Source organism: Myodes glareolus, chromosome 4 (assembly GCF_982192425.1).
Source record: "Myodes glareolus chromosome 4, mMyoGla1.1, whole genome shotgun sequence".
Classification (NCBI taxonomy): Eukaryota; Metazoa; Chordata; class Mammalia; order Rodentia; family Cricetidae; genus Myodes; species Myodes glareolus.
In genome coordinates this window covers 76,994,840-77,018,971 of record NC_142029.1, presented here as the reverse complement: position 1 = coordinate 77,018,971, position 24,132 = coordinate 76,994,840, and the positions used below count along the sequence as shown (strand labels likewise).

General features: G+C 46.3%; 1 protein-coding gene across 1 annotated transcript in view; it reads right to left on the bottom strand.

Annotated features, from left to right (window-relative positions):
* Window positions 1–23,372, bottom strand: part of Nxpe4 (neurexophilin and PC-esterase domain family member 4) — a 244,425-nt gene extending 221,053 nt beyond the window's left edge. The window contains exon 1 of the mRNA XM_048416825.3: window positions 23,146–23,372. The gene's annotated coding sequence lies outside the window, so the exon portion shown is untranslated. The remainder of the gene's footprint in view (window positions 1–23,145) is intronic.
* Between the last annotated feature and the right edge of the window lie 760 nt (window positions 23,373–24,132).

Sequence of the window (24,132 nt, the reverse complement as noted above, 5' to 3'; positions counted from 1 at the left end):
TCCTACACTCTAAACTATTTCTGATGCTTTCGTTGTCACTTCTCCCTCCTGTCTGTCACAACGCTCTACACACAGTCAATGCTGGGTAAATGGAGTAGGTGAAAGCATCTATGTGATAAAGATGCTCAATCATTATATTCTTTCTGACTCTTGGATCAGAAGACTCAGGATGGTATAATCACAGACCCACATCTTCCCCACTTAAGCTATCCAAAGAAATAGTAGACAAACCCCACTTCTCTGCATTAAACTTAGCATGTGTCTTAGTTAGGGTTCCTATTGCTGTGGAAAGACACCATGACCACAGCAACTCTTATAAAGGAAAACATTTCACTGGGGTGGCTTACAGTTCAGAGGTTCAGTCCATTATCATCAGGACAGGGAGCATGCTATGGTGTTGGTGAAGAGGCTGAGAGTCTTATATCTTGTAGGCAACAGGAAGTTGACTGAAATACTGAGCGGTACCCTGAGCATAGCAAACCCTCAAAGCCCGCCCCCACAGAGATATACTTCCTCCACCAACAAGGTCATACCTACTCCAACAAGGCAATGCCTCCTAATAGTGCCACTCCCTATGAGCTTATGGGGATCAATGACATTCAAACCACCACGTTGTGTTAGTCAGCTACCTGCCTCTGTAGCAAAATGCCTGACACAGTACATTTGCGAAGTGAAAGAGTCTTAGTTAGCTCCTATTTTCAGGCAACCAAAGTTTAGGATCAAGCACACATCCCCATTGTTTGGCCTCTGCGAGCTGCAGGCTTTGTCCCCAGCCAGGGCCAGTGCTGGGGGTATGCTGGGAACCTTCGGAGGCTGAATCCAGTTGGTGGAAGTAGGCTATTCAATAGTATATCTTTTAAAGGTACATGGAGACTTTAATCGGCCTCCCCATTTTCCCTCCCTCCCTCCCTCCCTCCCTCCCTTCTTTGCCTTCTCCCTCTCTTTCCCCTTCTTCCTTTTCTTCTCGCAGCTCCTCTTCTACAACTGCTTCTTCTACGTCTTCCTCGCCACCAGGATGTGAGCATCATTATTCTCTACCCATTCCTCATCATAATGCTCTACCTCGGTACAGAATCAAGTGACTACGGACTGAAACCATGAGCTAAGACAAGTCCTTCTTCTGAGCAGTTTGGATCGGGCACTCATTCCGGTGGCACACAGCTAGTGCAGCAACCTGTCATGGCTGGAATCTTGTATAGAAGTGAACAGTTGTATTGTGACCCAGAACACAGAGGCAAAACAAACAAAACAAAACAAAACACCACGGGGTAGTTTGCTCCTCTAACAACTCAGGAGGGTTCAAGTGGGCACACAAGGTCTGCCTCGTGCCCCCAGTCACCTAACAACCTCCATCAGGTCTCACTTGGCAGCAGTGCCAACCCAAGGTATGTAGGTTTTTATACACAGCCTTGAGGTGGGTACCCTCATGCAAGCCACAGCACTCAGAGAAGCTGGACGGCAAGCTGAGCACGGTGGAGAAACCTAACGTCTTAGCCAGACTGCAGCGGTATCAACCATAATGTATTTGTTTGCCTCCGGGCTTTGTGACAGCGCAGATGGTCTGGAGACCTCCCCCAGCTCAGGACCCCCAGACACAGCACGAGTCTGCCTTCCCCCATAATGAGCCTCCTCTCTCTCCCACAAGAGCAAACGGTAATGATGATATTTCACTCAGAAAATTCTGGAAGGGAATAGAGGTTGGTCTCCTCTTGTTTTATTGTCTTAACTGCGGCATAAGTCTAAACCTTCTTGGAAATCCCTACGTGTAAAGCCTGCGATGGAGCCACCTCTTTGGAGTCACCGGGCCCCTCTCTTGTTAGTTATGCACACACTGGTGTGGTTCTCGGGGCCAGACCATGGGAAGGCCATATAGCATAGACAACTATTTAAAAGTCAGATTCGCCCAGTCTCTCAGTGGGGCAGTAAGCAAGATGTACAACACAAATCAGAAAATGACAAACACATCCCGGGATTCATAACTCTCCCCACTTCTTCTCCCCGTTCTGGAGTTTCTCCGTCTAGCTGCCGCCTCAGCGGTGTACAGATAGAGACTTCTCAGAGTTCCTGCAGAGCGGGGCCCAGGACCAATTCTGCTCCAATGTTCCTCCCTCTGGCAGCTTCTCGGAGGGCCTTGCCAACCCCACAGGCTGTCTGGGGAGAACACCCAGCTGGCCACCCTGAGGAACACCACCACAGAGATGCAAAGCCAGGCCCAGCCAAGCCAAGGCCAGCTGTTGCAATGGCGCTTCAGGGAGCGGAGGCCGCTTGGAGCGCCGTGTCAGCGAGGCACTGAAGAGCATCTGCAAGCCACAAAAAAAGCCAATGCATAATGCAGACATGTGTGTTGCTGCTTTCGGACTCCTTCATTGTCTTCCCAGGATATGTAAAATAGGTGGCCGGTGCATGCTTCCCACCGACAGCCATGGCCTCAAATCCTCCTGCCTGTGGCTACTTCCCTATGGCCAGGCCACTTGAGAGTCACCCTGCATGTCACAGAGGCGTCTGAGCAAGGCAGCAGGGGCATGGCGCTAGGTTTTCAGGTCACTGAAGTTCAAGGCAAATTCTCTGCATTCTGAGACCTCCCTAACAAATGGCACTGGAGCCCAGGATGAAGCTGGGGAAGGAGCAGGGATACTGGTGCAGCAGGAGCGCTCGTATGGCCCTGTCTTGACCTAGGAGTGGGCACCAAAGCCCCATCTGCGGTTATTCGCTGCTCCCCCAGGAGCAGCTATCCAAAGATCCCACAGCTCGACTGAAAGCAGCAGGAGAAATGTCAAATACTTCATTAAAAGCAGCAAGATACTCCATTGTAAGCCCACGGCTCTCGCCCATCAAAGATCAGACGCAGGGATCCAAATCAGCTCTGGTTTCAATCAGAGACCAGGTACTTGAGAGGGGCTTTTCAGTGTGTGTCCTTTCTATGTGCGGCAGGAAGCCCCACTCTGGTTTCTCCTGTTTCTGTCTTATTTTATACCTTATAGAGGCCTTCAGGAACCGCTGCTGGTAACATACACACACAAGCACACACACACACAGAGACACACACACCCTCATTGTGCTGAGGCAGGGGGAAGCAGTCAAGCACTTCAAAAGCTAGGCGAAGACTTGAATTTTCAGGTTTACTGAATACCAGAAAATGCTGTCTCTCCTCCTGAGAAAGGTTAGTGTTTGGAAACAACTTTAATCTGGCCAAATAAGAGAGAGAGACAGAGAGAGAGAGAGAGAGAGAGAGAGAGAGAGAGAAAGAGGAGGGAAGTGATGGGGGGGATTGTTAATTTCAATTGATTTTCTGATAAGGTTTCATATCCTGAAGTGTGCTTCAAATCGGAGAAGTGACATCTGCCGAGATCGGCCGTCAGTGTCTGAATTCTCCTGAATGTAATTAGATCTGAGACAAGATAGAAGACTCGCTACGGTGGCCCTTAGGGAGGAAATGGTCTTTGAAAAGAATTATGTTAATCAGACTAGCCTTCTTCTTGCATCTGCTCTGCTGTTATTCTGGGTAAAATTAATAGGTCTAAGGAAGGAGCCGATCATAATGACAATCTGGTCTTCACAGCAGGAGGTTTTACAAAGGAGCTGAACTGTGCCTTGTTGAGAACACTTAAAGTAATTAGTTACAGGGCTACTCACTTTCTTTCCTTTTTAATAATAATAATGGTTATTAATGTTTACAAATTAAAGAGTCTTGCTCCAGATGAAAGGAGTGCTGGAATGGAGACTCTGGTGCAGGAATCCTGTACCTTTCTGCCTCCCGTGGAGGGGATCAGCGTGCCCGACCCCTCCGTCCACAGGACCTCACTGCCTCCCTTTTCCAGAGCACTTGGAGCTTGCAAAGGAGGAACAGGAGGCAGTGGAGTTCAAGGCAGAGGAGGGGATTTCCAGCCTTCATATGCCTGCTCCCTGGCACTAAGTAGATGCTCAGTAAGTATTGATATTTGCTGGTTAGACCGCAGAGAGAGCAAGAAAGAAATTGTCCATTTTTTTTTTTAAAGGAGGTAAGGGGCTGGAGAGACGACTTCATGGTTAAGAGCTGGCTGCTCTTCCAGAGGACCCTAGCTCAGATCCCAGCACCCATATCACAAAGCTTATTACTGCCTGTAACTCCAGGCTTTTCCTGTGCCCTCTCCTGGCTTCTCTGGGCACCTGCCTACACACATGTGGTAGACACACACACACATATACATAAGGAAAAACAGTAAATCTGGGAAGTGAGACTTAGAAGTTAAGAAAATAAGGAAGAAAGACTTGATGAAGAGGTGGGGGTGGGGAAGAAGGGCACAAAGACAGGAAAAGCCTTTCCATGGCCTCACTGAAGGATGTAACTTCAAAGCAGGTACGGGCATTGTGCTACCATTCGTGTTCCAGCCTCTTCTCCATCAGTCTATAAACCAGGGGTGGGCATACCATCGCCAGCAGCTAAACCCTACCCACCATCTGTTTGCATGAAGAAAGTTTTGTTGGCGGATACATTTATGGTGTCTGTAACTGCTTCTCCACCACTCTGTGTCTGAGGCACTGTGGCACTCCAAGCCTAAAAATGTAGCAGGTGGCCTGTCACCGAGAAAGCCTGTTAACATCTGCTGCCATCTTCTAAGATGAGTGTGTGCTAAGATCCCTGAGTAGAGACTTGGAACATCTCAGAAAAGACGGTAGAAGGATTGTAGGAGCCATGGGATGTGGGGGTGGGGGTGGAGGGCGCTGCTGAAAACCAGGGTCTTCTGCACATGGCCGGAGTGTTGCCTCCAGGAAGCTCCTACAGCTCTGGCTTCTTGCACCAGACCACACCACTCAATATTCACAAGGTGTCTTAGTTAAGGTTTCAGTTGCTGTGAAGAGACGCTATGACCACAGCAACTTTTGTAAAGGAAAACATATAATTTGAGTGGCTTACAGTTTCAGAAGTTTAGTCCATTAATTATGGCAGGAAACACGGGGACATGCCTGCAGGCACTCTACTGGAGAAGGGGCTGCGAGTTCTACATCTTGATCCACAGGCGACAGGAAGCGAACTGTCTACCACCCTGCGCATGGCTTGAGAACCGGAGACCACTCCCACAGTGACTCGTTTCCTCCTACAAGGCCACACCCCAACAAAGCCACACTTCCTAATAGTGCCATTCCCTTTAGGGGCCATTTTCTTTCAAACCACCATCCAAGGCCTCACCTTGTAAGGAAGCTACTAGAGGTTGTTGATGGCTACTAGGGAAGGAAGAATCACATTTTAGGGGGAGGTGGCTACTGGGGATTTCCCATGATCCTGCTCCCATATATACAGAGTCCAGCATTAACTGGACTCACTGGGCTTCACAAACACACACACACTGGGCTTTACACACACACACATACACACACACACACACACACACGGAGAGGGAGAGAAAAGTGCATGCTGGGGGACAGGTGTCAGGGCAGGGCAGGAGGGCAGATGGAAGGATGCTGCACTTCTATCTGCCTAATTTGGGATTAAGGACTGAGAGAGCAGAGGAAACATGTGTAGCCACCTTACGTCCACAGGGCTGGGGGTGGAGCAAGGTTGGGGCCTACTTGTCCTCTGACAGCTCAGTGTGATGCAGGATCTGAATGAGGTCCAAGAGCTTCCTTCCACTGCTTGTCATCTTACTCGGGCCCAGTCTGCTTATAAAATCAGCTTGGAAATACCACTTTATAGTCTTGACATGTTAGGCAAGCAAAGCATACCGAAGTTCTTTGGCCACCATACAGATGTACTCCAATAGCTCACAGTCACTACCGTAGTCAGTACCCAATAACACAATGGACCTTGGTAAGCTGGCAGATGCTTTGGAGATGCAAGAGTTGATGTCCCCAATAACAAGTTACACGTCATAAAGCCATTTTTGGTGGAGTTGGGGGCAGCAAGGCCACCACGCTTAGAATCTATATGCCTAATAGACTCCCACAAAGTCACAAGAATGCATCCTTTTGCTTACAGGTCTGATAGTCAGCTTGGACTCTGTTGATCTAGGATAGACTTCTTCAAGATAGGTTGCAGGTCTGGCCCAGAGAGGAAGGATCTCTTCGTGCTCCTTCGATGAGCACTTACCCAAAGCATGTGCTTTTCTCGGTGACGGTCAGGCCTATCCAGCGTGTAGATGCATCGCAACGATAAACAGCCCGCAGCAAGAAACACGAAAGCATTCTTTTTTTTTACCTCGAGGCCAAGACAAATCAAACAGCCACGTGGCCAAATTCAACACTGATGGATCAGGAAGCACATTCCTGCATGGAGGTCAGTTGATGACAGTGTTTGTTGAAAAAAATTATCTGCTATTGATCAAAGCATTAGTTGAGCCGTGTCTGGCATAGACCCACGCTACTGGACCCAGCGGCTTAAACACGTCACCATTTTGATGTGTGCTACATGGACAGACACGGGGGTGGGGCCATAAATCTTCTTGCCAGCCTGGCACCAGTTACCCTTGACCTCATATTTGCTTTTTTCCCCGTCCGTGAACTACATGCTCAAGCAAAGAAACCGGCAACGTTTCTCCAATAACTCAAACGCATTGATCAATTTTATAGAAAGGTCTCAACTACTTAAGAAGAAATTAGGGCCTTTGGGAGAAACACGGGTCTAATAACGACAGAGTAAGATTGAAGGGGGTGATAACGAGGAGGGAAAAGGAGTCCAGGACCAAAGTCAAATTTCAGCGAGAGCTGAGGTCACCTTAAATAAGAATGACAGCCATGGGCAGGGGGTCCAATTAATTAATTACACCTTAATTGAAAAAAGCTGCCTCTGTCTTGCGTTGTCCTCACCGTCCTCTAGAACCACAGGGAGTGCTGTGGCATCTGGGGAACAGAAGGGACACAGCCAGTTTCTCTGTCTCCCTCTCTCTTCCTTCCGATCCACGAGAGGTAAGAAAAAGGTTACCATGGGATCAACAACTTCATAAATATGCAGAAGAAAGACAAATCAACCTGAAATCCAAAAGAAAAAAATTAAAATATAAATAGACTTGTTTGTTTCAAGGATTTGCAACGAACGCTTGACTCAGTCTGAAGATTAATCAGTGATTGGTAATTATACTCACACACATGCGCACACGCATCTATTCACGCACACAAAGATACCCCTGGTCCCTCTAAAGAGCACAAATGCAGAAACAGTGTGAGTTTTCTGGTTCAAACAGAGGTGAAGTCATCGGAAGCTCCTCACTGGGCTTGGGAGTCCTTCTCACACCTGCTGCTGAGTCTCCAGCCCTGCATGGGCACAGTGGATGTCACTGGGATCTAGGAGCAACCTCCTCCTCTCCTTGCTCTTCCTTCTCCCCATTCCTCCCCCTCCCCTTCTCTATTTTGCCTTTCCTGGATTCTCCTTGAAATTCTATTTTTTTTTCCTCACCAAAAGAGAGGAGTGAATCTTCAATTCATAGACATTCATGCCCTTTCCTTCCCGTGCAAGTTCTGCCATAAGCAATGCGCCGAGGACACTCAAGTTCTGACCTCAGGAACTTGGCCTAGAACAAAAGCTGGGTGTTGCGGCTCACTCTTGTAAACCCTGTGCTCAAGAAGCAGAGGCAAGAGGATTGCTATGAATTTGAGGCCTGCCTGAACTACACAGAATCCAAGGCCAGCCTGAGAAACACAAGACCACAACAGAGAAGAGTTGTTCTCCACTTGGGATAGTTGTGAATTTCCAGAACATTTGACAGTGTCTGCAGACAGTGCTGATTATCTTGGATTGGGAGGGATGTCACCAGAATTTATTGTGCATGGGGCAAGGAGACTGTTAAATATCTACAATACATAAAAAGCACCCCCCAAACACAGAACTACATGTTCACAGTGAGGTTGCTTGAGAAACCCTGGAAAAACCCAAACCAACCAACCAACCAACCAACCAACCAAACAAACAAACAAACAAAAAAACTTGGCCCAGGAAGAAAACCAAAATATAAATACATTAATAGGTGAGTCCCTTCCAGCTTGCAAATAAGGGCCCTACAGGTACCATGGTACTGGGGCTGAGACAAGCCACATATCTGACTTCTTGCTCAACTTTGGGTCTTCCAACTCAGTTGTCCCTTAGCTTTGCTGTCACGTTTGAGTCACAGAAAGGAGACATATGTTCCCTAATGTGCCATTCCTGAAGGCATCTTGGTATTTGATCACCCATTTGACTTCTCCATCTATCCGCCTAGCAGTCTTTGTTTGCAATAACTAGTTAATCAACCAAAAATGGGAAACAACTCCACACTCAGCATTATAAACCACAAAAGACCACAGATTGAATATTACACGATAGTAATTTTGCTTAATGATCATGGGCAGTGTGCCAGCTTCCTTCTGCCACTAACATCTTTAGTTCCCCATCTGTTAAATGGGAGTCTTTCCTACTCACAGTACACTCAGGAAATACCCAAGGTGGACGCTCAGGAAATACCCAAGGTGGACACTCAGGAAATACCCAAGGTGGACACTCAGGAAATACCCAAGGTGGACGCTCAGGAAATAACCAAGGTGGACGCTCAGAAAATACCCAAGGTGGACGCCCAGGAAATACCCAAGGTGGACGCTCAGGAAATACCCAAGGTGGACGCTCAGGAAATACCCAAGGTGGACGCTCAGGAAATACCCAGGGTGGATGCTCAGGCCTACTGTTGGAGGGACGAAATCGGGAATGCAGGCAAGGGTGAGTGCACCTTGAGGGATTGAGGGAGCCCCTGCTGGTTTTTCTAGTCTTAGACGGGTTTCTCACTTGTACAATGAGGACACTAATGACACTTTGCTAAATGTCACCAGAGTCACTGACTGAGAGATGCATGCAAGGTACTTAGAATAGTGCCTGGTACATAGCGAATGCTCAAATTAAACCATCCATCACCCTAAATAACCACCATGATGATCAAGAGGCCAGTAGCTTGGGGACCATGAGACATCTCATTAAAGGCCTGAGGTTTGCTTGGAGAGCAACAGTGAGAACCTGTATTCAGCAGTGGGACCGCTGAAAAGCACCGTGCACCACTGTTCAGGCTTTCAACCTCAGCATTATTGACATCTAGGGTCAGGCCATCTTTTGTGCACTACACAGTGCTCAGCATGCAGTCCCGGGCCTCTATCCCATAGATGCAAGTGTCTTCCCCACTCCAAATATCTGCAGACTTCGCCACATGTCCTCTGGGATAAAAAATTAATTTAAGAATTAATTTTAAATAATAACGATAAAAATTTACTGCGTTATAATCATGTGTAAGGAGTTACCCTCTGATCGCCTGTGACCTTCCTTTCAGCTGAATACTAGGGCAACTTGCATGTGCTGAATGGAAACAAAGATGTTTTTAAAAGAGACTCATTCTGCAAATTTCCCACATTACCGCCCAGACACCCATCTAAGGCAGTGCGCTTCCTGTCCACACAGTTAGCATGAAGTCTATGGGTTGTGGAGGTTGATGAGAATGCATCCCTCCTCAAGAAGCGACGACCACGAAGCTCTTGATTAATGCATATATCCCACCCAATTATGATGTTAATATAAACACGACTTTGGAAAGATAACAATATAAACATGGATTAATCAGCAATCACTTGCAGTCAACAGGTCTTGACTTGAGGCCCCATCACAATTACTACTGAGAGGGTCTCACAGTCCCTGTTCCCCCTTTTGGAAAATGTGGGTGGTGATAGAAGCTAATGTAGTAAAATTCTAAAGAAAATGAGAAGCCATTACCACAGAGTGAGGCACAAATGAAGAGTCCAGTAAACATTAGCCACTGTTGTTAACGAAAAGAGAAAGTTGAGTAAAACAGAATGTTAAGGCAAGACTACCATGGGGCTGGTGAGATGGCTCATCAGTTATGATCACTCAATGCTCTTGCAGAGGACTTGAGTGTGGGTCCCAGCACCCATGTGGTGGCTCATGTCCATAACTCGTTTCAGGAGATCTGGTGCCTTCTTCGGGTCTCTTTGGGGATCTGGTGCCCTCTTCTGGCGCTTAGAGTACCAGACACCAAGTACAAGCACACACACTCAACTAGTGCCTTCATCAGAGTGTAAGGATCTTAACATTGAGTACAAGCACACACACACACACACACACACACACACACACACACACACACACACACACATCCCCTCTAACATGACAGAGTGGAAAGCTGGTAAAGAGGAAAAAACTATTCTAGAAGCTACACGAGACTTCAGACCGATGTCTGAACATCGGAACAGGGAAGCGGCACAAGGATTGTGCTTTTATCTGAAAGCTAAGGTTGGGCCAGTGTTCCAGTTACCTTTAACTGCATGACAAACCACTCTGAACTTGATGTTATAGCATTTTATTTTAACAGGTTCTGTGAGGCTGGCGTGTGAGCGGGGCCACTGGGCATGTGTCTGGTACAATGCGCCTTGCTCTTCACGGAAAGACTCTGCTGTTGGAGCGAAGTAACTGAAAGCCCTGCCTGCAGGCTGGGATCAACAGGTGGCAGAATGACAAGCCTGGTGGTCCATCCAAGCATGGCCCCTAGCCTTTCCATGTGGTTTGGGCTCCTCACAGTATGGCAACTTGGATTTGAGTGTGAGTGTCCCCCAAATAGCCTTTCAAGAGAAGGAGGAAGATGCTGTTGACCTTTCCTGGCCTCAATTTCCCTGCATTCTCTTGGTCATGTCTTGATGGCAGTGCCACAAACTCCCCTTGTATTGAAGGTGTGTGACGTGAGCTAAGGAAACCAAACCTCCTTGCATTCATCCTCAGAAAACAGAATCTAGAAAAGCAAAATCAAATAGTATCCCATAAGACTGAAAAAGACAAGCCAGAGCTGAGGAAACTTCTGAGAAGGGCAGCTTCCCATGAGGACACAGCCTCAACTCTGCCAGCGATATATCTCACCCTGATCTCTCTATGTGACTTTTCCACAGAGAATTCTCACAACTCCATGGCTTGTGTGCTGAATATTAGAATGGATGTGGGGGTGCAGGTAGCTTGTACTGACAGGCCATGTCTAGAAATCTCCATAGAAAGCCTGAAGAAATATAATGATTCTTAAGCTCTACCGCGCAGGTGTACACAGGGAAGATAGATGGTTCCACTAAGGGGGGCATTAAGGCTCAGAGCCTAGTCACTAGGTCTAGTAAACACATTCGTTTAGTAAACTCTTGAAATAGTAGAACTGTAGCCACAGATCCAGGAGACAGTGAGTCTACCACCACACATTTCCACAAGCTGGAGCACTGCCAAGCCAACTCTACACTAGGTACGCGTTGCTTAGTCAAGGGTGACGGTGGACAGACCTCTGTACTCATCTTTCTGCTGGTTTACATCATGTGCCTGACTTAGAGACTAGTCCATGTAAAAAACCCCAAATTGAGTAGAAGGGACCAGCAGAGGCTGTTCTAAGAGGCTGTGGTTGGGACAAGAGAGAACTGTGAGAAGAAAGGTCACAGGGCGCTAAATATTGGGGATCTAGTACACGCGTAGTACACTCATCTCTTTCATCCTTCGATGGCAGTAAGCGGAAGTGATCATCCGCAAAATCTGGCAATGTCCTGTCAAAATACAACTGACTTCAAAAAAGACAACATTATATCAGGGAGTCATCCCTGCTGGGAAGGGCCTGGGTGCAGAGGTTACTGTCCATAATATCCATTTGGCAATTGTTATATATTGTCACAGACCTTGTTTTTTAATCCTGTGTGTATTTAAATACGGATGAATTGGCCTAGGATGCATGGGGAGACTTTACAGCAGATGTGTGCATACTTCAGATGTGCAACTCAGTGTCCTAACTTCCTAGCCATTTAGTTCCGGGACTGTCACTCATAAGCACAAGGCCAAGCTTCTACTGTCCTCTTCCCTGCACCTCATGTATATTTTGTGTCCACGTTCCCAATATAAGTGAGACTGATTTCTCAAGACCAAACCCAATACCATATTTGCCAAGGCATTCTCTACACATCTCTGAGAGTGTGCACTTCACACTCATCTCCTTCTTCCCAGAAGCCCCTGTCACACTTCCCATTTCTCTCCCCCATCCTTTCGTCACGGTCTGCCATCTCTTTATGTAACATCACCAGGAGCTCTGAGCTCCTGGGAGAGCAGAGACCAGTTTCTGTTATTTCCTCCATCGTCTATATGCAAAACAAGCTTGGCTGCTAGGAGTTTCTGGTGGCCGATCCATGCTTCTCCTCTTGACCACTCCCTTTTCGATACAGAAGAGACTTAGGGAAGGTGTGGCTGCCTGAAGCTTCATTCGGAAACTCAGAATGGGATGAACTAGCTGCGAAACTGAATCTGAGCCTTTCAGAAGGCAAGCACATGGTGACCTCTGCACACACATCAGCCCACGTGCGCCATGAAACAGTCACGAAAGTGTGTGAGGGCAGCAACAGGCTGCTTCCTTTAAGGAGTGCACCCAAAACATCTGTCATTATAAAGATCTTCCCAAGAGTCCCAACTAGCAGAAAAGACCTATGATGGCCCCTTGTATAGTCTATAAGAAGAGTAAGGAGACAGAGAATTTTGGAACCAGTAATGACTTGCCCAGGAGCTCAAGGAACTAGCCACCCAAGCCTCTGCTTATGGGGTCACCTGGGATCTCTCTCCCGAGCACACCGTCACTCATGGGTGTGAATGGGCAGTCCTGAGCACACCTTCACTCATGGGTATGAATGGACAGTCCTGAACACACCTTCACTCGCGAGTGTGAATGGGCAGTCCTGAGCACACCTTCCCTAGCGAGTGTGAATGGGCAGTCCTGAGCACATCTTCACTCATGGGTGTGAATGGACAGTCCTGAGCACAACTTCCCTAGTGAGTGTGAATGGGCAGTCCTGAGCACACCTTCTCTTGCGAGTGTGAATGGGCAGCCCTGAGCACACCTTCCCTAGTGAGTGTGAATGGGCAGTCCTGAGCACACCTTCCCTAGTGAGTGTGAATGGGCAGCCCTGAGCACACCTTCCCTTGCGAGTGTGAATGGGCAGTCCTGAGCACACCTTCCCTAGCGAGTGTGAATGGGCAGTCCTGGACAGAAGCTACTTCTGTAAGACTGACTGGTTATATGGAGGGCTTGGAACACTGAAGTTTCTGAGCCAAATTATAATTGATCTTGGGCAACCTTGAGTTTCCTGAATAGCCACATTCCTTGCCCCCAACCATGTCAGAAATATCACCCTGCCAAACAGATCGAGACTTTTGGAATGTTTTAACATAACAAAATGCCAATTTCCCACCAATCAAAAATCTGAGTGTTGTCGGATCGCATCCAAGGCCTATGGCAGAGTTCTCTCCATACAGCCTACCTGATGTCGCCATCAATGCATTTGAAAACGGTCTTGACGTATGGCTCTTTCTTCTCTCACTATAGAAAGTTCAGCGTTAACCTCATCGGAACATGGTATTTGGGGAGACCTGTCAGTGTTCCTAGACCATGGTCACTCGTATTTGGCTCCAAACAAGTCATGTCTTTTATTCCTTTGAGGTGAGAGCTGTTTTGTCAACACTAGGGGCCCCAACATGAGGCACCTGGCGCAAACTCTGAAGAATCTGAAACTCCGGTGCCAGTGGAAGTACTGAGAGCAGAACACTGTGCTAACCCAAACAAAGGGGACTCAAGCGAACCACACCCTTCACTGGCACACTTGGCTCAAAGTCTTCTCTTGTGTACTTCTTGCAAAGGGCCTTGGTGAGCATTCTTCATGTAGGCTGGGGTTGCCAATTTTTTTTCACAAAGGGCTAGCAGTAAAATATTTAGGCTTTCCAGGCTATTTGATTTCAGTTAGAATTGTCCATCTCTGTCATTAAAGCATAAAAGAAGTCATATTTCAAGTAAGCATGGCTGTTCTAATAAAAGCTTTTATTTATAAAAAGAGACGGAAGGCTGGATTTGGCTTGTGACCCCTGACCCCGGGCAATCTGTTTCTTAGCCTTGTTCCGTTCCTGTGGCCGCACTCTGGCTTCCATAACCCAACCCACTTCAATTGCTTCTCTCCTTCCCACTCCATCTGTATGCTACACATTTATTTTAAGTCTATGGATTTTTCCCCCACGAAAATTCCATAGATTGCGCCAACCTGTTCAACTCCAGAGAGTGTTTTCTGGAGCCCCGCGGCACTTACAGCAAGTACCTCAGAGTTTAAAGTCTAATTGTTTACGAGTAGGAGACTTTTGAGCGAAGAGAGCATGTCTCGTGTGAACATATATTTCCCACCCTTCTCACATTAGGGCTTGACACACAGTATGCACAGCAAATACTTGCTCATCGACTAGTTGACAAATGGCCACAGTGATGTCTGTTGGCTCCTTATTCTTGTGATAGGCTGATTAATGTGGAAAGCAGACATCTTGGTGGTAGGGGCATTATTCACTCAAGAACTTGACAGCGTTGTTGAAAAGAATATCCTCATATTCAGTATAGGCACCGCCAATGTGACTAAGCGAAGGATCTAGAGATGAGGTGATGCCGGGTTGCTTTGGGGTGGCCACCCTGAAATCCAAAGAGGTCCTTACACTAGGGAAGCATGAGAGCCAGGGTGACAAAGAAGACAGAAGCAGAGACCAAAAAAGTTTTAAAGATTCGCAGCGACTGGCTTTGAAGATGGAAGAGAGGCGGGTAGCTAGGAAGACTGCCAATGAGAACTGGACACAAAAACTTCTCTTTGAGCTTGTGTGAGAGCCAGACCTACTGACTCCTTGGTAGATTTCAGAGTTCCAGCATCTGGAACCTTCTGGGGAAAACACACGTATGCTGTTTTAAGTCACGGCATTTGTGGTAATACACTGCAGAAACACTAGGAAACTAACGCTTGTTGAAAGAAGAAACTCCTACATGATTAAAACATCAAGAGACATTTGCGGGTCAGAGTTGGTCGGACTTTTCTAGCGCCATGAACACAAACCTAAGCAAGGCAAATTAAGGCTGGAGATGTGGCTCAGTGGGTAGAGATGCCTGATGCCAGCCTGCCCACTGCTGCCAATTTTCAGAGTCCACATGATGCAAAGAGAGAACCAGGTCTCACAAGCTGTCCTCAGACTGTCACACACACATGCACACTACATGAAAATGTAAAGATTTCTTAGAAAGAAAAGGGGACACGTGGAGGGAGGAGAACTGTGACACACTATGAAGTCATCACCCATGGTGGAGGGGAGGGTGTGGTGGAACTGAATAGAACACATCATGGTGCATGCTCCAGGCTTCCTCCTTTCCCTCCTCTGATGCCATCCTGGCTCCCTGTGGGTAGCAGTACTCAAGACGAGTCTTCCTGCTTTGCTGAATTCTTTCTGAATGAAACTTTAAAACACATCAGTGGTACATTTTACCCATCACCCGGGCACTTCAAAATCCTACTGACAGAAAAGACGGGCCATACCATCACAGCACCTGGACCTGGATGGCACACCACTCAGGAGGAACCCCAAAGTTATTTGAAAAGACCATGGAAGGTCTTTGTAGGAAGAAACTTCCTAGTGACATTGTGTACACAAGCCACACTTCAAGGTCTAGGCAAATAATCATTTGGGTCAAATGTCCATCTCAGCAGCCTGCTACATGACTTTGGACGAGTCACTTAACCTTTTTGATATTAGCATCCGATGACTACAAAGGTTTTGGGAGATTGTCCAGCCCCATTTAATTGGCCCCAGTGAGGGATATTTAGCCTCCGTTCATCCAGACTTCATAAGATGTGTACCGCAAGCTTATAGTAAAGCTACCCAGTGATAAACCCAAGGGGCAACTCTATCATCCAGATTTCTGTGGTATTCGGGACACCAGCAAGTCCTCCGTCTGTGAAGGAGAAGCAACAATCACTCATTGGTGACTTCTGTAGCCAAAGATGCTCCCGAGTATAGGGCCCACCAACATGGATCTAGTTTCAGAAGAAAGAGTGTTTCTGGGGGTGGGGTGGGTGGTGTTTGTTATATGGCTAGATCAATCATGGAAATCCTGTTTGCACACCCAGACTATTATTACAGCCATATTAACAGAGATGGTAATATTGATGGCAGTTTTATATTTATCTATTCATTCATTAATTTTGAGACAGGGTCTAGTATAGCTCAGGTTATCCTGCAATTTATAGGTGGCCAGAGGATTACCTTGAGCCTCTGACCTTGCTGTCCCCACCTCCCACGTATTGGGATTACAGGTGTGTGTTACCATGCCCAGTGTGGTGACAGTTTTACAAAGCTAATATAACTTTTCTTTTCCAGATACCAGAGAAGTCTTAGCACCCGGGGCCAAGCGTATTACTTTAGCTCTGCAGGTTCTGCGGGGCTGGCTCCTTAACGGAGTTCCTGCCAACCCTGGCCGCTCATTCCCTTTTCTTCAGAAGAACAGCCATCAGCCACGACTGCCACACCCTCCTTTCTCTCTACCTCCAACTCTCTAGGTCCCTCTGGCTTCTAAAGTTTCTCTTCTCTATTACAAAGCAGAATAATTTGCTACCCACCCCAGCTAGTCTTTCTCCAGCACTTCACTGGATTCCTGCCATCCTCTCCCCGCTTCCCCTCACACAGTCAGCAGCTCCCCTGCCCGGCCTCTGCCACGAGAGCCTACCACACGCTCCAGTTTCTCACAAGCGGATACGTCAAAGCAAATGAAAACCGCCTTTTGGAATCCCGCTACATCCTTGAACTACCTATTGGGCTAATGCTTCCCAGCCACAGAAGATGCTGTCACCGTCACCCTCTTCTCTTATCACTTCCCAGTTACCCTTAAGCATCTTCCTTCTAACTCTTGTTAAATAATTGACACAAATTATTCTCCACTGAACTGTTCTTAATTGACAACTTCAAAGGTTCCTTCTCAGCTCCTCCTCTTCGGTGACCTCTCTGCTTCTACCCTCCACCACTCCCTAGCTTTCATGTTAGTGCCATTTTGCAGTCTTCTGTCTTTGTGATTCCATTTTCTCAGCCTTTGCCCTTCCATCCTTCTTTCCCCAGAGGTCACTGGGTTCCACCTTTGGACTCCGATGGCCCCCTTCACCACCGCGCATGCTCCACTGACGCCCTTTCTGATCACTGTTTCACTTTCCCAAATGCACTGTAGACATGGTCCCATGGACATTCAAACGGTGTACTGGAATAAGTCTAACTCTGAACGCATGCCGACTTCTATGAAAAAAAAAATCGCTGGTTAAGAAAATGGCTTTTCACGCTTTTACAGGCTCTAGTTCCAGGCTCCACTCCTCTCTGGCTGAGCTGTGTGATCCTTGGACATGCATCTTTGTGTTTCTATCTCCTCATCTACAGTAGAGGAAAATAAAATTACCTGCTTTCTAGAGATGCTGAGCAGGTTTTAAGAGCAAGGTACTGCAGTCACATTGTTACTGCCTGGAGCATAGCTTTGGTTCAATGAATATTAGTTGCTATTACACCGAACTTAAATTTTCCAGAAAATGACAAATCCTTTCCCTCTGTCAATCAACCTCAGGTTGTCATCCTGACTTCACTGTACTGCCAGCTACAGTCATCTCTCCGTTACATGGGGCGTTAGGTGTAGAATTCAAGGATCCTAGTCCACTTACATTAAATGATAGGGAATTTAAATAAGTAATCTCTAGGTGACTTATTAAATACCCAAGACACTACAAATGTTATTTAAGTGGTTGTTATACATGATGGCCTAATAATCACAAGAAAACTCTAAGTCCAGCCCTTGTTCAATACTGATACGATTTTCCTCAGGTCCATGGTTGGTTAAGCCTGAGTGTGGAACAGAAGAGCTGCAGGGTCAAGGCTATCACACGCCTTGCTTCTATTTACAGCTTTCTACTTATTCAGCCTTCTTGTTAGGACCAATCATGGCCTGTGCTTGGCTGTCTCGACCGTTCTGTCTCCTCTCCCATCCCTCCTGCGCACCTGACGGTTTTATCGTCCAGAAGCACAGACTCCACACATCATTTTTCTGCCTCCAAACCTCCAAAGGCTTCTTATTACATTACAAATAACTGGCATTCAAGGCCTTGTACGAGCTTGTTCTTTTCTGACGCTGCTTCCTACCATTGCTCTGTAGGTATTGTGCACTCCACTGAAACCCACAGGACCACACGCTTTTCTGGGGTGTCCCCTCTTCTTGTGTCACTCACACTGCCCTTAAGGTCCAGCAGCAGCAGCACTTAAAGATCTTAAACATTCTGAGTTGCAACTTCTTTGAAAAATTTAATGAAAATTTGGATTTCTCCAACAAAGATATAAATGAAGCAACACATTTTAGAGGTCCATATATAATTTTAGAAGTCCACGGACTACCTCATTTCAATTTTATTTTGTCCCTCTTGGAATTACTTTTTTTCACCATTAAATTCTTAAAGGTATATGAATATATTTTAGAAAACCCATTACATTATTTCCTACACTTCTGTTATGTTTATTGCAGGCTTTCCTTAAGTCCCAGAGACACGTTTTCTTTGATGCTATAGTGGAATGAGTTTCTAAATAAGGTTCAAAGATGATTAATATTGAAAGCACACGGGACCTGGGCAACAAAACAAGAGTTTGGATGATGCTCCAGACAACCAAGAACAGAATCTGGGAAGTTGATAAGAGAGATCCCAAGACTCTGTCCCATGTGTTGAACACACCGAGGATACTAGGAAGTTTAGCATCATCCCATGGAACTAATGACACAGATAAAAATGTACTGAGATGGCTTTGCTACGCCATTAGCCCTTCTGGTCACTGCTGTTGGCAACAGGAGATATATTTCTCCTGCCATCTTGCACTAATCTAGTTGAGTTATTTCTGGGTTATTTCTCTACCAGCACCTTCTGGAGAAGGACGGAGACTGCTGTGTGCTCAGGGGTCTAGCATCTGGGTCATTGTGTGGCCCCTCCTGCTGCTGGCTTCTTGCTTCATGCCCCAATTCTGCCAGGGCAAAGAGGCTTCCGCTTTACCTTGCTTTGGTACATCTTAACACGTTTACAGAGGACTCCGGCTTGCCTGAATTATGATAGTAATTTGGGTAAATGCCTTATCGCCCCTTTCTGACTGTGATACTCTTAAGGGTAGACTAAACCAATTTCCAGGTTTGGCATAGCCATTGTATTGCCTTATTTCACCCAGACAGATGAGGCCTCTTCCCTCCCCTTTCCCATTTTAAACAGGCCAGAGAACATTACAGCTTCCATTTTTTCCTCTCTACCACCTGCCCATGTTACAATTTTCACTTTTTCCATAAATCTCTTCCTAAGAAGTTCTAATGGGTACTGAACACTCCACTTTTAAAACGCTCAGAGCACTTCCAGCCTATTTCAATCTTTTTCACCTGAAATCATATGGCACAATTTTTTTTCCCCATGAGGAGATGCTGGGTTCCCAGTGTAGCGATATCAAGGTGGGGAAACTTTAAGAGGCAGGGCCCAGAGTGAGTCAGTCTAGTCTCCTTCTTGTTGCTGCGATAAAACATTCTGGCCAAAACAGCTTACCAGAGGCGAGGATTAATTTGGTTTATGCTTCCAGGTCATAGTTCATCACTGAGAGAAGTCGCGGCAGGGTCTGAGGCAGGAACCATGGAGGAACGCTGTTTGCTGGCTGGCTTTTCTATACAGTGCAGGAACGCCGCTGCCCACGGTGGGCTAGGCCCTCCTGTGTCAATTAGTAATCAAGAAAATTGCACACAGACATGCTCATAGGCCAAAATCATCTGGGCAATCCCTCAGTTGAGACCCCCTACCTCAGGTGACTCTAGGCTGTGCCAAGTTGACAGTCAAAGCTGAGTAGGACAGGAGGTGACAGAGGCATGGCCAGGCACGACCACCCTGCTGATGGGATTAGCACTACTCCCCAGACTGGATTTGGTCTCACAGCACCACTTGGTTTACATTTGCCAGCCACTAGAATTTTAGGCACGACCCAGTGTCAGATATTTGGTTATGGAAATACATAATCAACTAAGACAGCAGTTAAGCCCATAGGTTCTGTATCCAGGCAAACAAAATTCTAAAATTCCATTCTAGCATTAAATTTAACAGCATGGTTTGAACTTAGTTCTGGGACTCAGTTCAACATCTATAAAACAGAAGTAATAATACACACACACACACACACACACACACACACACACACACATCTTATGGTGCTTTTATAAGACTTCAGTGAGATAATGCATACAAAGCCCTCATCACAATGCTCAGGATATAGTAAGCCCTCAATAAATGTTAGTTTTATAGGGTTGCCTTATATAAGGCAGATTAGGCTAAGTTACGCTATGGTAAGAAGTGACCTCAGACATTGCTCTTGACAGAAGCATAGGATATTTCTCGCTCTTGCTAAAAGTCTCAGGAAACCAATTCTTTATTGCCTGGCTCCAGGAACCGGGCTGACATAGGAGTTGGTACTGTAACATTGCCAGTCACAATAGAAAAGGGAAGCGAGACCGCTGTAAAGCAAGAATTGGCACTCTGAGCTTCTGCAGGAAAGCGACACCCGTCTCTTCTCCTCATACTCCATTGGCTAGTTACACAGCCACACAGCCACAGAATCTAACTACACCGGGACAAGGAAGGAGCGATTCTACTCCCAGACGGGACAGGGAAAGAAAGAGTTGTAAGAGTTTCATTTATGTTTGGTTTGCTATCATAGTCATATGACTGGCATATCTTGGCGGCCCTGAGAACCCAGAACATTAGCGAATGCATAGTTTATGGATGGCTAGCGGGAGCTCGTCATGTCTCTCCATTTCGGACTGAGATGAGTGATTGAAGGAGAAACTTTTCATTAATACATGGCCAGTGTCTGAAACTGTCAACTGGTAAACAGATAGCAGAGGACCACAGATCCCTGCTTCTTAAAACAAATGAAGTCGCCGGGTGTTGATGGCGCCTGCCTTTGATCTCAGCACTCAGGAGGTAGAGGTGGAAGGATCTCTGAGTTCGAGGCCAGCCTGGTCTATAGAGTTCCAGGACAACCAGGGCTACAGAGAGAAACCCTATCTTGAGTCCCCCACCCCAATCCCCCAAAATGAAGCCATCCACCATGTATTTCACCTAAGCATCTCCAAAGCCTATCTGTAATGTCCGTTCTTGGTTGTCAACCTGACTACATCTGGAATTAACTTAAACCCAAGCGGCTGGGTACAAGTACATCTGTGAGGGTTTCTTCTTAATTAAATCATTTTAAGTAGGAGTACCCACCTTTGATCTGGATCTTCTGAGATGGGATCTTCTACCTTTAATCTAGGCTACACCTCCTGCTGGCAGCCTATATAAAGGTTATGGAAGAAGGAAGCCTGCTCTCTCCTTGCCTGCTTGTTTTTCCTTTCACTGGTAAGTGCATCTCTTCACTGGCATTAGCCTTCTTCTTTGAGATATACTGGAATATACTGAAGATCGGCTGAGACATCTTGCCTTGTGGACTGAACAACCACTGGATTCTTGGTCTTTCTGTTGGTAGACAGCCAGTCTGGACTAGCTGGACCACAGTCTGTAAGGGTCTCTAATAAATCTCCTTTTTATATTCATAAAGTGATTCATTCTATTAGTTCTGCTTCTCTGGAGAACCATGGCTACTATACCATCTTTGCCTCAAAATTTCCTATTAGATAAGTTGACAAGATGGCTCACCAGGATGGCTCAGTGGGTAAAGGTGCCTGCTGCCAACCCTGACTACCTGAGTTTTGATCCCTCGGACCCATGTGATGGAAGAAAAGAACCAACTCTTTTGTGTCATCTGATTTCATATGTGTACACCTTCTGAAACACATATACCTATGCAAGCAAAATAAATCAAATACAATGTAATAAAAATTTAAATGATTTCCTATTAATTTGTCTTGTTGGTTTTCTGTAGAATTTGTACTGTCGATACCAGTTTTATCTACAAATTCATAAACCCAAGGCTCATGTGAGTTTTTATTTTTCCCTTGCCAGCAATTAGGGCACAACGCCTTTGTATCACCTCAGGGAGAAGCACACAGCCTGTGAATCTGGGTACCAGGGCGATCTAGCTTGTGGATTAAATAACTACAGGTCAAAGAGAGGTATCTTTATCCTGGAAGTGTAAATCTTTAAAGAAAATAAAAGTTTGTCCCTCGGGAAACGTTGGGCATGTCTCCAAAATTATTCATTATTATTGATTGTTTGGCCCCGGTTTTATCCCTAACTTTGAGGGTATGTCTTTCAAGTCACTCTCAGTTTTGAGACCAGAAGTTGAAATTCCTTCCCGAGGCATAAGCCTGGCCCCACTCCTTCTGTAGCTTCATCAGAAGCTCGTATCTCGGGAGTCTTCCTTCTGCCAACAGATTGCGCTTCTACTGGGAATCTCATTCACGTCTCTAGGGCTTTCTTCCTCAGTCAGCAGTGATCAGAGATCTCACGTGACCCAGTCACCAAGTCCTATCTGCTCAGAACTAGAAAGGAATTTCCATTGGAGCTGCTCATTCCTTTCAAGTTCCCTGTTCATGGCTTACCTTTTTCTTCAGAGTCCCAAAGGGGAACGGATGTGACGAAGTCACTTAAAGCCGCTGGTCTGGGGACTGTGGGGCAGCCAGGAGACCCATCAAAGAGTTCCATGAAAGGGAAGGATGTCGGCCTATTTACTAACTCTTTCTTTCCTTTCTTCCTAGCTCCCTCCATTTGTTCTTATCAATATTTCCACTGGATCATACGTCAATCAACTTTTGAAATGAATCCCTTTAGCCACCAGCTCTTTTGCAACCTGCTTTCAATTTACACTGTGTAATTTCAAACGCTACATGCCTCTTTCCCATGCAAACCAGTAGCAGGACACGCTGCAATTTAAATGTACTTGTGACTATCATGCTGTCCATCACAAAGCAGGAGAGCTAGAAGAAAGAGTGTATAACTTCACATCTCTGGAGTTTAACATATTTCATAACACATAGAAAGTGTCGACTCAAAGTTAGGGATGAAAGTATAGAGGGTGTCAACCAGCCAGCAAAGTCAGCCAACTTCCAGAGCTCAGATCCCATTTCCACACCCACTGGTCCCACAATCTTAGCTGATGCATGGAATTATTCTCTGCCTTAGTTTTTCCACCCATAAAATGGCTGCATCGGACTTCACTGGACATAACACGAACACGTAAAATTCTTTAAGCAGAGAAGGGCTGAATATAGGGGACCAGGTACTTATACAATTGTTGAAAGACACAGAGAACAGACTCTAGCGTCAGCCAATATTAAGAAGTTCCAAAATGCCATCACTTTACCAGGCAACTAGGAAGACACTTACATCTGCCAGTCAGAAAGCTGGGGAAGCAGGAGGCCACTGTCCAAACTTCTGAACGCAGGATCACTTCACCACAGGAGCTATCCAAGAACACGGGAAACGGAGAGATTTGAAATCTTTCATTACCACCGCTGACTCCAGAGTCTACCTGTTAGACCATCTGGGTATATGCATCAGAAAACCGAATAGCACACTTCAAACTCCTTATCACCCTACTTAGATCAGTGAGGAGTTCCGGTTCTGACTTCCAAAAGGTTGAATCAAAATCACACGAGGACTATAAGCTGCAAGGCATTCTGGGAAGTGTAGTTTTTAACCAGCCGCTGCAGGATAGGAAGTAATCCTGGAGGGGGTGCAATCGCCATTGACCACAAGAGACCACAGCATGCTGCATAGGAGTTAACTGAGATTGATTATGGAAAGTGCCTTACATAGTGCCTAGCACGTAGAGGCATCTTGTAAATGTTATCTCTTGTTATCATTTTACCTCAGAAGACCTATCATGTTCGCGCCGATGGTGACTGTCACACACTGTTTCCTGAGCGCTTATGGGCATAAAGTAATCAATTTAATCCAACAAGCCTCACGCGGTGGGCCACTTATTTTTGGTACAGGCTATTGATAGAGTCCATGCATCCTTTGCGTTCCACATTCTTGGATTTTTTTTCAGATGACTGAAAATGAAGGCAACACTCCACTTCCTGTCTTCTGACGGGTTATTGAACAGGCTTACTGAGGGTTGCAGGATAGCCTAGCCTCCTCGAATGCATAGGCTTGCAGTTTAGACAATTGCTTGAAGCTATTGTATAGATATTGGCCAGCGCGTACCGTGTGCCGGTGTTTCATCCGACGGCTCTGAGGCGGGGGCTTGTCGGTGTGTGGCACATGCTCATTTCTGTACCTACATTCTCCCGTTTTCCAACACCCAACATCTTCCCTCTGAGGCCGATTCTGGTTCTATTTTTGCCCTTCTTCAGGCAAATCCTCTCC